At 32.3% G+C, this 18,254-nt stretch overlaps 1 protein-coding gene across 3 annotated transcripts in view; it reads right to left on the bottom strand.

Moving 5' to 3' along the window:
- LOC129941371 (sodium/calcium exchanger 1) overlaps positions 1 to 13,394 on the bottom strand; it is a 216,246-nt gene extending 202,852 nt beyond the window's left edge. For 2 of the 3 annotated variants that reach the window (XM_056049986.1, XM_056049990.1), the window contains exon 1: positions 13,131 to 13,394. The gene's annotated coding sequence lies outside the window, so the exon portion shown is untranslated. Of the gene's footprint in view, positions 1 to 13,110 lie in introns of all 3 variants that reach the window. The other variant, XM_056049988.1, reaches the window with a different exon arrangement.
- Positions 13,395 to 18,254: the final 4,860 nt, after the last annotated feature.

The following is an 18,254-nucleotide window of genomic DNA, read 5'->3' as shown; positions in this document are numbered from 1 at the left end:
ACATCCTTCAAGAGGATTCAGGGCAAACATAAGCCGCTGTATCGGAAGGAGGTGGTAGCAAAAGATAACAAGGTAACCATTATAACAGACACAGGTAGAAAAATTCACAAATCCCAATTAAAGAATATTTAACTACAGAACACACACCCGCACAAAGAAAGCACACATCGAAAAAAAAAAAAAAAAAAAAAAAAAAAAAAAAAATGTACCCTTGCAATGTAATGTAAAAAGACATAAAATGATAAAATGTAATGAAATAAATACATAAAGTGTATAAAATAGTACATTTAATAAAATGACATAGGTAACGAAACCTTAATGTCAAAGCCAAAGCATAGAATAATGAAATGAATAAAATGCAGAAAAATTGTATATTTATTAAATGTATGGCAAAAATCATCATACTAATGAAATACATGCATACATAAAATTGCATAAAAATTGCAAAAAATTATTTATATATAAAAATTTAATTTTTTATAATATATATGTATAAAAAAAAAAAAAAAAAAAAAAAAAAAAAAAAAGGTCAATGGCACCATGCCTAAACAAAAACCAAACTATATTATCTATATTATTACATAATTAATAACCATTTCTTTTTCAGAATATTAATTTTAATTTTTCCATTTTTTCTAGATATTTTAATAACGATATTACATTATTAATATTTTTAAACTTTTCATGACCTATTTTTTTCCTTATTAAGTTTATATTTAACTGATTTATTTATATTTAACCAATGTAACAAATTTAAAACACAATATAGCTTATTATTCCTAACGGCCGTGCAAGGCTTCACTATCTTCGAGTACCAGTCCCCAATGGTAACAATAAAGGAAGGACCAGGGTGGATTATCGATGGACACTTCAAATTGGTGCATTTGATCCGGTTAGATGAATTTGAAGATCTGCTCAACAAAATGACTTTAGCTGTCCAAGCTGTAATCAAGCAACCTGAAAAGAAAATCGTGGCACGCCATCACCTTACCCAGCTTCACGAACGAATCGATATGCTCAAAGGAAAAATGCATAGAAGGCAAAGGTCGATTAATTGGATTGGTTCTGCGTGGAAATGGTTGGCCGGTAACCCTGACGCAGCAGATTGGGATGAAGTGCTCAAAAACGAGAACAACATAATCGAGAATAATAATCATCAATACAAAATAAACGAGAGGATCCTTAGGATAACAAAGGATATCACCCAAAGGATCAACCAGGTCATTAACAGCACCGTAATCCAAACGTCATCGTCTAATAGGGCTATCCACGAGCAAAACGTTATGGACGAATTATTAGTGGTGAAAGAAGATGTAAACGAAATTGTTCGCGCCTGCCAGATGGCGAGAAGCGGAATCGTAAATACAAATCTCTTGGACCATGAAGAGATCAACAGGCTTATCAGCGAAGTTGAAACTTTACCATATGCTAACGTTGTGGAGGCTTTGCAATTTGGTAAACCATCAGTCTATACCAACGATTCCATCCTACTGTACGTACTATCTATGCCTAAAGTCAGCAGGACTGAGTACAACTTGTTATTGACCAGAGCGTCAATCCTGGGAGGAAAGCAAGTCGACCTACCTTATTCTAAGATTCTAGCAAACCATGAAGATACCTATGGCATAATATCCAACTGCCTTAGTATGGGCAACATGACGACTTGTGATGAAAGCTCTTTAGAAAAATTGGAAGAAGAGGGATGCGTAGTTCGGTTGCTTAAAGGAGGGCACGCTAATTGTGCAATTCGTACCAATACAGCCAGTATTACGGAACTGATCAAGGAAGACACGATATTTGTCACAAACTTCCAAGGAAAATTATATAGCAAGAACATATCAAAGGATCTCTCCGGTACATATTTGATCCAGCTCTACAATGAATCAATTCGACTAAATAACAGAACATTTGTTAGCCTGACGGCAACATCGCTTCAAGCGCTTCCACCAGTTTTAACCAACACATCCTTGAAAGTGAACAAAGTGGACATCGAATACCTTCATGACATGAGCATCAAGAACATCAAGATCCTGAATGGCCTATCATATCGGCTAAACACCTATACTGCTACGGATGTGACGATCCTCCTGATATTGGCAATAGTTGTATGGATGATATGGCGCAAGCTGCACAGGAAGATTGACTTACCAAAGATCCAAATCCTACCACCACCGGTGCTACCTACCCCTAACATCTCATCTTAAAATACTGATCTACGGGACGTAGATTTTCAAAGGGGGAGGAGTTAACACCTCGCGCCAACACGCGCGACTATGATTTGCCAATTCAGCATAACAGCATATTCTCATAAGTTCCCACGATTGGTGGGTATCATATTCTGGACAACGGTGCATTGAGGTGAATGCACCGACACTACGAGTATCAAGGTCGCTGACGCAGCAATCATCGATGCACGCCGTTAGGTGTTATTTTAGGGAATTAGTTTTAAGTTAATCAGTTCAATTGTGAGCCCGGAGCTGATTAGTCGTTAAATAAATATATTGTCAAATTTAATAACCGTTTATTTATTCCGTAAGTCGAACCGTTGGGCCAGCCCCTCAGGGGTTGGCGTTCGCTTTTTTTTCATATACGAATCCGCGATTCGTTAATTAAACATAATGTATAAACAAAATAAATAAATACATTTTAAAAATTGCAAATAAATAAATGAAGTAAAAAATTAAATAATTTAACAACCAACTAATTTAATATAAACATAATCAAGAATTAATAAATAAATTAACAAATAATGAATTCAAAAAAATAAGCAAATAAATTAATAAATTAATACATAATAATAAATTAGGAATAAATAAATTAAAAAAAATAAATAAACACATAGCAAAATTAACAATAAATAAATTAACCAATCAGTAAATTAACAATAAAATTATTAAACAAATAAATAAATTAACAACAAAAATAGAAAAACATTAACATAAATCAAAAAAGAAAAGAAAAAAACAACGCAATAGTCTTAATTAAAATATATCACAGATTATGCAAGAAGTTGGGTTATGAGAAAATTCTCAGAAATTTCGCAGCTGATACTAAAATTGTTTATAAGCTTACAAATTCTATCAGAAATCAGTTCAACATTCGCTTTTCAGTGGAGACTTAAGGTTGAATAATGCCAAGGAGGGTTTAGCATCATGTTTAAAACCTTTTTTTGTGATACCTGCAACTTCTTTAAATGGTATCTGGTAGCGTTAATCGAGATGAACACCTAGGTACTTAACAGAATGCTTCCATTCAATTGTGTACCACTCGCATGTAGCTGATTGCTGGAAAGATAGAAAGGTTTTCTTTTTCGTGTAAAAAAATGGCTTGCGTTTTCCTAACATTCAGCTTTATTTTCCATTTAGTATTATATTTTCCAAGTACTTCAATCGCATGTTTAAGATTTGTCTCAATGTTGAAAGAAAATTCATGTGATGAAAATACTGCAGTGTCATCAGCGAAAATAGTCCATTCACGTTGCGGTAGACTTGGAAAATCCGAATTGTAAATATTGTACAAGGCCGGACCAAGTACTGAGCCTTGAGGAACGCCGAAATCGACAATTTAACACGATTACAAAGGAAAGTCGAACATTATACACAATACCATGGTACGATACGGAAACAAAAGCCTTTATGTATGTCTAGAAATATCATAAACCACGGGAAAAATGGTCTAGAACATGATTGCAAATTCGTATAATCTGGTGAGATGTGCTGTGAGATCTACGGAAGCCAAATTGTATATTGGGGAAAATGTCTTTATCTGAAATAACTTTTAAAATATGTTGTTTCAGTATTTTTTCAAAACCTTTACTTATGTTGCTCAGAAAAGTGATTGGTCTGTAGCTTTCGGGATTATCTGGATCTTTTCCAGCCTTAAGCACAGGGACAACCTGTGCAATGCAATTTAAGGCATGCATTAATTATCAAAGTTTAATACTTAATTTCATTATTTAGCTATTGTTTTAAATAACAATTTTTTACTTTGTCCAGACCTCCTTGATTACATTTTTTACGTTCCCTTCTTCCACAAATGCATTAAGAGAAGTTATTCTGTTTGTAGTATAGAATCTTTCAATTATTGTTTTACTGGCAAGCTCGTTAGTTAAAAAGTCCCCCAAATGCTGAGAAACAAAGTGATTTCTTAAAAAAAATTGTACAAAATAGATTTGCTATCTCAAAACCTTTATCAAAACTTGTAGAAGCATCCTTCAAAAATTGTATTTCACGATTTTTGTTCTTAATTAATTTGACTATGTTCCAGAATGGTTTTGCATTTTTATCCATAACGGATATTATGGTTAAATTATTTAAGCATAGTGCGTTAAAATAACGATTAAGAAAGTAAAGACAACAAACTTTACGACGATGTTAATGTCACCAATCATTTTGAAAGCTCTTCTTTTAATACTGTCCAAAATGCTTAAATAAGTTACTGGAGCAACAGCCCAGAGATGAGAGTTATATTCAAGGATATATATTTTGTAGATTGTAGCCAGATCAGACGGAGAGAAAAATTCCTTGCATCTTCTCAAAAGCCCTAGACATCTTGCAAGATCCACAAAAGATGGTTGCTGATGCATATTCCAAGGATGTCAAGATTTTCAGTTTCGTTAATGCAAGTGCCACTAATAGATAATGGCAAAGAGTGTATATCTTGGTTCAACGATAGCGTTGGGTTTTCGAAGCATTAAATTCTACGCGATTTTTTTTTATGATCTGAGCAGTAGAACAGATGAAAAAGCTTACGCAAAAAGCCAGCGTTGATGAATTGTTGATAAAATTCAACAATATTTTTATAAACGCTAACCTAATTGCCGAAATTAAGGATTCTTTGTCTTCATAATGAAGCCCAGTTTCATTAACTGTTGGTAATAACTAATAACCATCCTAAGTATAATAAATAATGTTTAAATCAGATGAGTACGACAGTTATTTAAGGAAGTGCGAATTTCGTTTCTCTACCCAGGCTTTAATTATGCTCATCGAGTAAATATTCGCGTTATCATGTTAGAAGAGAAAAGCTTATGAGTCAAAAATGTTAGATTAAATAATTAAAAGTTCTTTCCAAGATTTTCTACACACAGCTGCAGTAATGTTTGATCTAACGACCTCAACCTTCCATAATAACTGACAGCTTTCAATATAACAACACTTACGTCACTGAACTCTTAACACCTTTTTATTTTCTCAAAATTTAAAAAATTATAATGAAATCGTGAAATTAAAGGGTTAAAACGTCTGAAAAATCGACGTGGTACCATTCTTTTTCAAGATTATTTGAGTTTAAAAAAAGATTCTTATAGCATAACTTTCCGTTGTTCGTCAAGTAGAGGTTTTGTCTAATGTTTAATTTATTTTAGATGGTTAGAATTTTAATAACTCTTAAAACTGTTGAGATACTTGTGATTATTCCAAGTTTTTGTTTTATTTTTGCCCCAGAATCACAAGAATAAGATGCACACCTTAAAATTGGTCGTGTTGAAGGTTCAGTTCTTTTTACCTCCCTTTATGTCTTATGTCTAAAATCATCTTAATTTTTTTTAAAGTAAGTATGAAGCAAATATGATCCAATTTGGCCTTGATGTCTAATTAAGTCGATTTTAGCTTTTAAAACACTGCTGAGGCATGTAAATTTACAAATTGGTCTTAAAATTTTAGAAATCAGAAATTGATTTTCACTTAAAACATTAAAATTATTGGTTTAAATTATCCAGTGCCTACTTGAAAAACCTCATAAACAACGAGTACATTTTTGTTGTACCTATTCAGTTGACTCTTAAAAAAATACTTCGTTTTCAGGTATGAAATACTTTACAAGTAGGGTAAAACAGGACTTGCAGTTTTGTTTTTTTTTTTCGTGATCTTTTTCTTTTTTTTCTTTTTCTTAGATCATCAAAATACTTCGAAATTACGTTCTTTTTCTATTGCACAAACAAAAATATACTTTTTAAATTTATCTATAACATCTATGCCCCTTTAAAAGTACTATACAAAACACTGTTTTCAAACCTTAGTTAAAACTCAAACTATATCTTAACAATAATTGTATGGTGATTTTGAAAAGTGAAAATGTTTCTCTTTTAAATACAGTTTAAAACATTTTAGTATCTTACTTAATTTCAACAAACTATCATTAGTTATGAGTCTTTATTTGAATCTACATAAAGTTACGCGAAAAACTTAAATTTGATACTTTAATAGTTTTAAACCATTTGCTGAAGTTTTAAAAAATACCGGATTTCAACATTGTTTTTATATTTTTTAAATATTTAAAAACTTTTTATAATAGATTTATTTAGAAATAGATTCGTTTTAAGAACAAAGCTTACTTTCACACTGTTTTGTGTTTTTCTATTAAAAAACTGTCGATTTTTCTCAAAATTTTTCTTAATAATAAAAACGACATTTCTTCTAAGCTCAATTTAGTTGAAAGCCATTATATAAAATTTTTGAAAAGATATTTGAGTCAAAATTCAATTTTCACGCCGTTAGGTGTTATTTTAGGGAATTAGTTTTAAGTTAATCAGTTCAATTGTGAGCCCGGAGCTGATTAGTCGTTAAATAAATATATTGTCAAATTTAATAACCGTTTATTTATTCCGTAAGTCGAACCGTTGGGCCAGCCCCTCAGGGGTTGGCGTTCGCTTTTTTTTCATATACGAATCCGCGATTCGTTAATTAAACATAATGTATAAACAAAATAAATAAATACATTTTAAAAATTGCAAATAAATAAATGAAGTAAAAAATTAAATAATTTAACAACCAACTAATTTAATATAAACATAATCAAGAATTAATAAATAAATTAACAAATAATGAATTCAAAAAAATAAGCAAATAAATTAATAAATTAATACATAATAATAAATTAGGAATAAATAAATTAAAAAAAATAAATAAACACATAGCAAAATTAACAATAAATAAATTAACCAATCAGTAAATTAACAATAAAATTATTAAACAAATAAATAAATTAACAACAAAAATAGAAAAACATTAACATAAATCAAAAAAGAAAAGAAAAAAACAACGCAATAGTCTTAATTAAAATATATCACAGATTATGCAAGAAGTTGGGTTATGAGAAAATTCTCAGAAATTTCGCAGCTGATACTAAAATTGTTTATAAGCTTACAAATTCTATCAGAAATCAGTTCAACATTCGCTTTTCAGTGGAGACTTAAGGTTGAATAATGCCAAGGAGGGTTTAGCATCATGTTTAAAACCTTTTTTTGTGATACCTGCAACTTCTTTAAATGGTATCTGGTAGCGTTAATCGAGATGAACACCTAGGTACTTAACAGAATGCTTCCATTCAATTGTGTACCACTCGCATGTAGCTGATTGCTGGAAAGATAGAAAGGTTTTCTTTTTCGTGTAAAAAAATGGCTTGCGTTTTCCTAACATTCAGCTTTATTTTCCATTTAGTATTATATTTTCCAAGTACTTCAATCGCATGTTTAAGATTTGTCTCAATGTTGAAAGAAAATTCATGTGATGAAAATACTGCAGTGTCATCAGCGAAAATAGTCCATTCACGTTGCGGTAGACTTGGAAAATCCGAATTGTAAATATTGTACAAGGCCGGACCAAGTACTGAGCCTTGAGGAACGCCGAAATCGACAATTTAACACGATTACAAAGGAAAGTCGAACATTATACACAATACCATGGTACGATACGGAAACAAAAGCCTTTATGTATGTCTAGAAATATCATAAACCACGGGAAAAATGGTCTAGAACATGATTGCAAATTCGTATAATCTGGTGAGATGTGCTGTGAGATCTACGGAAGCCAAATTGTATATTGGGGAAAATGTCTTTATCTGAAATAACTTTTAAAATATGTTGTTTCAGTATTTTTTCAAAACCTTTACTTATGTTGCTCAGAAAAGTGATTGGTCTGTAGCTTTCGGGATTATCTGGATCTTTTCCAGCCTTAAGCACAGGGACAACCTGTGCAATGCAATTTAAGGCATGCATTAATTATCAAAGTTTAATACTTAATTTCATTATTTAGCTATTGTTTTAAATAACAATTTTTTACTTTGTCCAGACCTCCTTGATTACATTTTTTACGTTCCCTTCTTCCACAAATGCATTAAGAGAAGTTATTCTGTTTGTAGTATAGAATCTTTCAATTATTGTTTTACTGGCAAGCTCGTTAGTTAAAAAGTCCCCCAAATGCTGAGAAACAAAGTGATTTCTTAAAAAAAATTGTACAAAATAGATTTGCTATCTCAAAACCTTTATCAAAACTTGTAGAAGCATCCTTCAAAAATTGTATTTCACGATTTTTGTTCTTAATTAATTTGACTATGTTCCAGAATGGTTTTGCATTTTTATCCATAACGGATATTATGGTTAAATTATTTAAGCATAGTGCGTTAAAATAACGATTAAGAAAGTAAAGACAACAAACTTTACGACGATGTTAATGTCACCAATCATTTTGAAAGCTCTTCTTTTAATACTGTCCAAAATGCTTAAATAAGTTACTGGAGCAACAGCCCAGAGATGAGAGTTATATTCAAGGATATATATTTTGTAGATTGTAGCCAGATCAGACGGAGAGAAAAATTCCTTGCATCTTCTCAAAAGCCCTAGACATCTTGCAAGATCCACAAAAGATGGTTGCTGATGCATATTCCAAGGATGTCAAGATTTTCAGTTTCGTTAATGCAAGTGCCACTAATAGATAATGGCAAAGAGTGTATATCTTGGTTCAACGATAGCGTTGGGTTTTCGAAGCATTAAATTCTACGCGATTTTTTTTTATGATCTGAGCAGTAGAACAGATGAAAAAGCTTACGCAAAAAGCCAGCGTTGATGAATTGTTGATAAAATTCAACAATATTTTTATAAACGCTAACCTAATTGCCGAAATTAAGGATTCTTTGTCTTCATAATGAAGCCCAGTTTCATTAACTGTTGGTAATAACTAATAACCATCCTAAGTATAATAAATAATGTTTAAATCAGATGAGTACGACAGTTATTTAAGGAAGTGCGAATTTCGTTTCTCTACCCAGGCTTTAATTATGCTCATCGAGTAAATATTCGCGTTATCATGTTAGAAGAGAAAAGCTTATGAGTCAAAAATGTTAGATTAAATAATTAAAAGTTCTTTCCAAGATTTTCTACACACAGCTGCAGTAATGTTTGATCTAACGACCTCAACCTTCCATAATAACTGACAGCTTTCAATATAACAACACTTACGTCACTGAACTCTTAACACCTTTTTATTTTCTCAAAATTTAAAAAATTATAATGAAATCGTGAAATTAAAGGGTTAAAACGTCTGAAAAATCGACGTGGTACCATTCTTTTTCAAGATTATTTGAGTTTAAAAAAAGATTCTTATAGCATAACTTTCCGTTGTTCGTCAAGTAGAGGTTTTGTCTAATGTTTAATTTATTTTAGATGGTTAGAATTTTAATAACTCTTAAAACTGTTGAGATACTTGTGATTATTCCAAGTTTTTGTTTTATTTTTGCCCCAGAATCACAAGAATAAGATGCACACCTTAAAATTGGTCGTGTTGAAGGTTCAGTTCTTTTTACCTCCCTTTATGTCTTATGTCTAAAATCATCTTAATTTTTTTTAAAGTAAGTATGAAGCAAATATGATCCAATTTGGCCTTGATGTCTAATTAAGTCGATTTTAGCTTTTAAAACACTGCTGAGGCATGTAAATTTACAAATTGGTCTTAAAATTTTAGAAATCAGAAATTGATTTTCACTTAAAACATTAAAATTATTGGTTTAAATTATCCAGTGCCTACTTGAAAAACCTCATAAACAACGAGTACATTTTTGTTGTACCTATTCAGTTGACTCTTAAAAAAATACTTCGTTTTCAGGTATGAAATACTTTACAAGTAGGGTAAAACAGGACTTGCAGTTTTGTTTTTTTTTTTCGTGATCTTTTTCTTTTTTTTCTTTTTCTTAGATCATCAAAATACTTCGAAATTACGTTCTTTTTCTATTGCACAAACAAAAATATACTTTTTAAATTTATCTATAACATCTATGCCCCTTTAAAAGTACTATACAAAACACTGTTTTCAAACCTTAGTTAAAACTCAAACTATATCTTAACAATAATTGTATGGTGATTTTGAAAAGTGAAAATGTTTCTCTTTTAAATACAGTTTAAAACATTTTAGTATCTTACTTAATTTCAACAAACTATCATTAGTTATGAGTCTTTATTTGAATCTACATAAAGTTACGCGAAAAACTTAAATTTGATACTTTAATAGTTTTAAACCATTTGCTGAAGTTTTAAAAAATACCGGATTTCAACATTGTTTTTATATTTTTTAAATATTTAAAAACTTTTTATAATAGATTTATTTAGAAATAGATTCGTTTTAAGAACAAAGCTTACTTTCACACTGTTTTGTGTTTTTCTATTAAAAAACTGTCGATTTTTCTCAAAATTTTTCTTAATAATAAAAACGACATTTCTTCTAAGCTCAATTTAGTTGAAAGCCATTATATAAAATTTTTGAAAAGATATTTGAGTCAAAATTCAATTTTTACCAACTTTGAGTAATGTTTTTTTTTAGGTTTTACTTTTCTATAAAAAAAGTTGTTAATTTGATTTTACTCAAAATTTTACCAGATGTTAAAATAGTTATTTTTCGTTGTACAGAATTGTTTTGGAGATAAAATCATTTGTTATTCGTTGAACTTGCGAGGTGACAAATTTTTTAATTTTGTATGATTTATAAGAAAACCTTTGATTGTATTTTATTTCAAAAAATATACTTGTTTGGTATCAACTTACAATCCTTATATTAAAACATTTAATTCAAGTCTCTAGCGTCATTGGTTCGTGCGATATTAAGTGTAAACCAAAATTTTCGACTTTTTTATTTAACTGCTATGGTCAAAAAGCCACACACGCAATTTTCTTGAGAGCCCTTTCTGCAACTTTGCGCATTATTATCTATATAACAAAATTTATTTGAAGTCGATATCTCTTCTGGTTCTTGAGCTATGGACGACGAAAAAAACGTCGCGAACGTACGTACACACGCACGCACAGACATCTTTCTAAAAATCTTTTATTTCAACTATAGGTACCTTGAAACGTCGAGAAATGTCAAAATTTTCAATTCGACAAATCGAACCCATTACAATAACTTCCAATGGGAAGTTAAAAATAAAAAAACTCGACTAAATATTGAAGGAAATGATTATACATTTGGAAAACAATTAGATGTTTTATTAAATTAAAAAAAAATACTTTATAGAAACCGAAAGCCTTATATGCGTGCTTTTTTGAATTCTAAAAAGTGATATCTCAAAGGGAACAAAAACCCGGTTAAAAAAACTTTATCGACCAGTATTAGCATTTACAAATTTAATGGCAAACAAAAATGTTGGTGGTATGAAACGAAAACTAATTGTTAATATTTTTGTAAAAACTTTAAAATCAAATGGAAAGTTTTTCTTTTTTCGAGTAAAACGTATACAAAAATCGATGCTAAATTCGTAATACCCAATACAAAATTTTGCTTCTTTTATGTTCTAAATAATATTTAATATGCTTAGCAACTTTAATAAACAACAAAATAATGCAACAGTCAACTTCTTCTTTGTGGTTAAAATGATGTGATGTATATTTTATTAATCTTATTAATCATTTCCACTTCAAAAATATATTGATATTAAATGACCCTTTTTACCAGGCTTAAATATTGACATTTAAATATATTTCTAGTTTATTTTTGTTATCCTTAAGTTTATAACTTTCTAATACCTCTTTCCTTATTCTTCTATGTATACGCTCCTGACTTACAATTCTGAAAACAAAAAGTGTTCCTTTATTTTCTTGTTTTCTAACTTTTATCTATTTTTCCATGGTTCATGGTTTATGACTTTATTTTATTTGTTTTTATCTTGACAAAACTACTCCTATGACTCGCTAGGCTCTCACTTTATGGGGTTTTATTACCCATACAGGTTTTATCTTCCTTTAAGTTTCAGATAAAATGCTATTATATTCTTTAAATGTTAGCTTGGTAAGCAAATTTATATGTATGCATGTGTATTTTTAAAGTCTAAAGGCAGAAAAAAAACAGTTTTTGAAATTTAAGAGAAAGAGGTGTGTCTCGTTGAGTTGAAATTATTCACCAAGAGGTTTTGAGCTTTTGTCTCGTATATTTAAGATTGCCAGAAGCAGTAATTATAAAAGGTTGCCTCTGTATCAATGCCCGCTTCCTTATGATCGCGACACATTAGCTTAGGATATCATAATTGAACGTGATTTTGAAAGACTGGGGTACGATAAGATATACAGAGACATCCCCTCCGTATCTGACTGCTATACCCTTGAATATGTTTTTGGAAATAAACATTCTATCAAGCTTTAAACATTAAAGTTAATTGTTTTATGTGAACTAAGGTTTATAGATACACTAATGGCAATGACAACGACGAAATGACGCGACAGATAGGCAAATTGAATTTCAGCCATGTCTCTTCGTTCCAGCTATTCGCGAAGACAAGACACTCTGGAAATTCGGAATTAGAATCCTTTTCCCTTTTTATTATTTTGCCATTTGCAATTACTTTCGGCACGCATAAGAACAAGAATAACACACTACGGCACATCGGGGAAGTTACAACAAACTGTGGCAGCAACAAAAGCAGCGAACAACAAATTTACACAGAAAATAGAATTCTTTCAAAAGATTAGGAACCACAACCAAAGGGGCTTCTTCTTTTTCTTATTTTTTCGTTTTCTCTGAGGGCACCACATTACGTCCTTCGTAAAATTTATTTTTGTTTTCTTTCACTAATTTTTTTTTGTGTCTTCACTTAAACATAAACATATGTTTGCGGGCGGAACAGAATAAAATTCAAACTACGAAAATTCTAGTGAGCAAGTTTAAATTTAGAACAAATTTTGTCCATCACTTAAAACCGTACGGAAGGTTACAAAGGGGTTTCGTAAACTCACGACAATTTTTCAAAAACACAAAAAATTAAAAAAAAATTATAACACATTAGAAAAAAGTGTGAAAAGAAGAACAAAATGTTGAAAGTAGTGAAAACAGGATTAGCGGTTGCACTTCTTACGAATGGACGATCGGACATACTGCATGATGGTGTTAATCCAAATTGTTGGTGTTGTTGTTGTTTTTGTTGTTGTTGTTTTTGGTAGAAAACAAAAACCAAAAAATAATTAAAAATAAAAAGAACGAGTTGCTCTATATGTGCATTCAAATGCAGACAAAGAGAAACGAAACGAATGTACAGAGAGAAAAGACCGAGAAAAAAGTAAGTATTTATTTTTATCGAAAAAATAAATTCCACCGAACCACGCGTGATACGATACGTTCTCACCGACTGAGGAAGGATATACTAAACTCAAGTCTCACGGTATGTTACCGCAAGCCAAAAGTTGCTATTCACCACCAGAAAAACACACTACACTACAAGAAGACTCTACTACCCCACCGACTACGACACCGACAACGATAACGAAGAAAATGAAAAACAAAACTTACCCCGAAAGTGAAATAGAAAAGAAAATTGAAGGAAAATATGAATGAGCGACGTATAGAACGTAGAAGTGCAAAAGAAAATTTCGCCCTGGCATTGGAAAATTCTTAACAAAAACATAACAACATAAACAGCACACCAAAAACAAACACAAAAACAATAACCATCATCCACAACAACAACATCAAGACCAATTGCAAATTGTTAACAAGCGATTCAGTTAAATGATAAAAGGAAAACTTAGGGAAATTTTGCAAGAAGTGGGTTTTTCTTTATCAAACTGTCCATATCCATCGCTCTTGTTCTGCTGAGAGTTGAGACTGGGAGACTCAAAATTTTACTATCTTTAATTTTCTCTGAGACTTGACGCAAAGCGCAGGCTTCTAATGCGACCCGGTGCTCGCACTGAGTAAGTTAAGCTTTTACGTTCCACAGCGATAGTAGATGCTCGTAGTAGTAAAGTTTGAAAATTTGTATCAACTACTCAACTTGTTGTTTTATTTTTTTTTTCATTAATTATTATGAACCGACTTGAAATTTAACGTCAAATTAAATTTCAAATATCAAAACATTTAAAACAAACCAATTTTTAGAAATAGCAGACAAAATGAATGTTTGACGACTTTTTTGAAGAGCCTATACAACGAGGTGTTCCTCTTATCATTATTATCATAAAGTGCCACAGGCAGTCATCATATCATAAGAACAAGTGCCTTCTATAAGGTGTAAACATTGTTCTTGGAATAAAGTGTAGTAAATTGGGAGTGAAAAATATAGTTTTTTTAGTGGGGTTGGAGCTTTTACGAGCTAGCTAATGAGCTTTTACAAATCGTTTGAGTGCTCCCACTTTGTATTTTAGATTTTGTTTAAAATATATCTTTATATCAAATGGCGCATTAACCAATAAAATTAATGACTTCAACAAATAACTTGGTTTTATTTGATTTTATTTAAATTTGTTGATGTATAGGAGCGGATCAGTGTGATTACCATTAAGACATAACACTAATCGATAATTGCAACTAAATTTTCTTCATAGATAACTTACTTGCTTTGGTTTTTTTTTGCTTTTGTGTATTGTGATGGCTGGTAAGTTTTGTGTCGAATATAGCATTATTCGGGGGCTAAGAAGAAATGAGTGTTCTGTATACGTCCATACTGTTTTAAACAGGCCAGCTGTTCTGGCACTAAGTGAAAACCAAGTTAACGAAAATACCGATCATACGGAGTTTAACCTTCATAGTTATAGCTTAGTGCCATTATTCTTTTCTCACCATGGTCTAGCCTAATGATGTTGCCTACCAGCTTTTACCACAGTATGGCCAATGTATTAATACAAATTTTAATTATATATGGTTCAAATTTACTGTTTAAAGGCGCATCTTTCATTCTTGTTTTAATTATCGCAGCCCAAGTTTGGATATTAATTCGACTTCAAACGAATTCGATTCGCTGTCTGGCTCTATCCAGAGAATAGGTTCCCATTTCACTCACAGAGAGATCGTTGTTACGGGCGATTTCAATGTACACAATTCCTCGTGGCTACGTTATTCGGGTCAGACAACATCTGAAGGAAGGTATGTCGAGATTTTTGCTGAGTTAAACCACCTGACTCAGTTAGTTGACGAGCCAACTCGGATTCCTGACGTTGCAGGTCAATCCGCAAACACTCTACAATTGTTTCTTACTTTTCTAATCCTAATCCTAGTACACTGTCAGTGTATTATCGCCTCTAGGCACATCAGACCATTGTGTCATATTTGCGAATTTCTCATGCCAAAAAAAAACCAGTTAAAGTTAAAACCCCTACGAGAACCGTTTGGCAATATGAGAAAGCCAACTGGGACAGTCTCAATGAATTCTTCAGGAACTTTAACTGGTCACTATGCTTCCTCGAAAGTGACGTGGATTCCAGTGCAGATATGATTACAAACTTAATTCTTTGCGGAATGAGAAATGTTATCCCGAATAAGTTAAAATCTATCAAACCCAAAGAAAACTCATGGTTTGATTCGAGCTGTAAAAAGGTTATTAGGATCAAAAATGTAAGTTTCCGAAATTACAAAGCCAACCCAACTGAGGAAAACCGGAATAAGTTTAAACAAGCTAGAAAGACCTATAAGGGATATATACGACGCTTTAAATTTTTGCATGACCAGAAATTACGGCAAAACATACTACAATGTCCCAATGTACAAATTTCTAGTCATTTGTGAAAAATGTGCGTAACACTACGTCTTCGTCGGTTCCGACGCTTGTTTCCAAAGACACTCCCTATGTAAGCTCGATTGATAAAGCGCCAATTTGCTTGCAGTACAGTTTGCTGTTAATTCGATGCGCCAGTGAGTGATATGACCCCGCCTGTACTTGAAAGCGTTAACGATTCTATGGGACTATTGTTTTGAAGAGGTGTTCTTCAACGCTGGCAAAACCACTCCGTAAGCTTTTCCATCTGTCCTATTCTACAGGTCTCTTTCCGAGTGGATGGAAAAGTGCATTTGTCCAGCCTGTCCCTAAAAAAGGCGAATCCTCCTCACCATCCAACTATAGTCTAATTGCACTTACATCCCTTCTTTCCAAGGTCATGAAAACGCTGATCAATTTTCAGCTTAAGAAATATCTTGATGAACGAAATCTTCTTAATGACCGTCAGTATGTCTTTTGGTGCAATAGGTGCACTGGTGATCTCATGGTTTATCTCACCGAATAGTGGAACAAATCTTTACATAGTTTTGGAGAAAGTAAGGCATTTTATAGAGTTTGGCACCAAGCTCTCTTATCGAAAATACGTGATTTTGGTATTTCGTTTAGTTAGAAACTACCTTTCGGACAGTTAAATTCACGTAGTATTGGACGGGTTCAAATCTGATATTCACAAAATAAACGCTGGTGTGTCTCAGGGCTCCGTTTTGTCTCCGACGCTCTTTCTTATTTTTATAAATAATCTTTTGTCTGAAACTTCTAACCCACTAAATTGTTTCGTGGATGACAGTACCCTCAGCTTTTCATATTCGTTTTTAGATTCTCATCCTTGTTCGTTGGATGTGGACTTCCAACGGCAGCGTATGATAAGATTATTAAATTCAGATCTTGACAGCATTGTTCAATGGGGAATCAAAAGCCGTGTAGAATTTAATGCTTCAAAAACTCAATGCTGTCTACTGTCGCAAAAGCGTAACCCTCCTCCAATGTCACTATCCATGAGTGGTACTTGCATCGAGGAGACTGAACAGCTATCAGTCCTACGTATGTGCATTACAAACCACTTGTTGTGGAGTGATCACAAATTTGACATCGCCAAAAATGCTGCTAAGTGTTTAGGTTTTCTCCGACGATGCAAGAAGTTTTTTACCCCTTCTCATCTGGCTATAATTTATAAAGCCTATATTCGTCCAAAACTTGAGTACAATTCCCATATTTGGGCAGGTGCTCCTATAACCCACCTGAGTGTCTTGGACAGAACTCAAAAGAGAGCTCTAAAAATGATAGGTGACCGTTTTCCAACTGAAACTTTTGCATCTCTCGAGCAACGTCCTAAGGTTTCATGTCTGTCATTATTTTATCGCTCTTCCATAAGCAATGATCTAATGAAATAGCCAGTTGCATTCCTCCCCTCAAACAATTCAACCGTAATATTTGTTCTTTTAGGAATGCCCATCAGTTTACCCAATTTCGGTCGTACTGTAAAGTCCAGAGATTCTTTTTTTAGTCATACTACACGAATGTGGAATGCCTTACCAGACTCAATATTTCCCACTCATTACAATGTGCAGGCATTCAAAACCAATGTGCATCGGTATCTCGTTTCAAATCCTATCCTTCCTTCCTAATTACTCGCACTGTGTATAATCATTATTAGGGTATTCATATCCCCTTGAGTGCGCGTACAAAATAAAAAAAAATTCAAATAATCAAAATTATTTTGGGCTTCCTAAGAGTTGACATCTGGTAGTATATGACGGAGTTTCGATGTTCAAACCTTATTTCCGAATTGCGAATCTAGTGAATTGTGTTTGAATGATTTAAGAGCAAAATGATACGAATAATTATACTATTCCGTTACAAATCTTTAATTCACTCAGGATTCCCGATGCTGTCAAGGATTGGTCTAACTTCGGCGGAAATCGTAGGCTTTTCTTCGATGTCCTTTCTAGAAAATCTTAAGTTTGATGCCTCAATTAAATGATTCTGCATATCATAAAATTATTCTTCGAGCAATTCGCAACAAGATAACGGGACAAGCAAACAAAGTGCTTAACAGGTATGGTACTCCAGTTAAATGAGATAAAGACAAACCGTGTTGTGCACTTTTCTGACAAAAGAAACTAGTTTGATACGTGACCTACACCAACTTAGACAAAATTATAATACAGTTGACGTGTTTTATTCAAAAATAATTGATATACTCTCCGCTTTGGTTAATCATGTTAAAGTGCATGAAAGCGAACCTAGTGTGATTTATTCTAAACAAAAGTTGTATTAAGAAATGTGCTTAAACCCTTTCTCATCTGGACTTCGTGAACCAATAGGCTCTACAGTTAGTTCTAATTACCTAATAATATTCAGCTAGCATTAAACAATCAAACGAAAAATAACTCTTGCTAACCGCTGTTTCTTTCGGCTAAGAAAGCAATTGAGTGGAAAAGTCCTCTCTCGAAGGACCAAAGTGTCGCTATATAAGACCCTTATTATCCCCGACCTACTTTACGGTGCAGAAG

This window comes from Eupeodes corollae, chromosome 1 (assembly GCF_945859685.1).
Source record: "Eupeodes corollae chromosome 1, idEupCoro1.1, whole genome shotgun sequence".
NCBI classification, from domain to species: Eukaryota; Metazoa; Arthropoda; class Insecta; order Diptera; family Syrphidae; genus Eupeodes; species Eupeodes corollae.
Note: the sequence above shows the minus strand (reverse complement) of the source record. Positions and strands in the feature narration are given on the sequence as shown.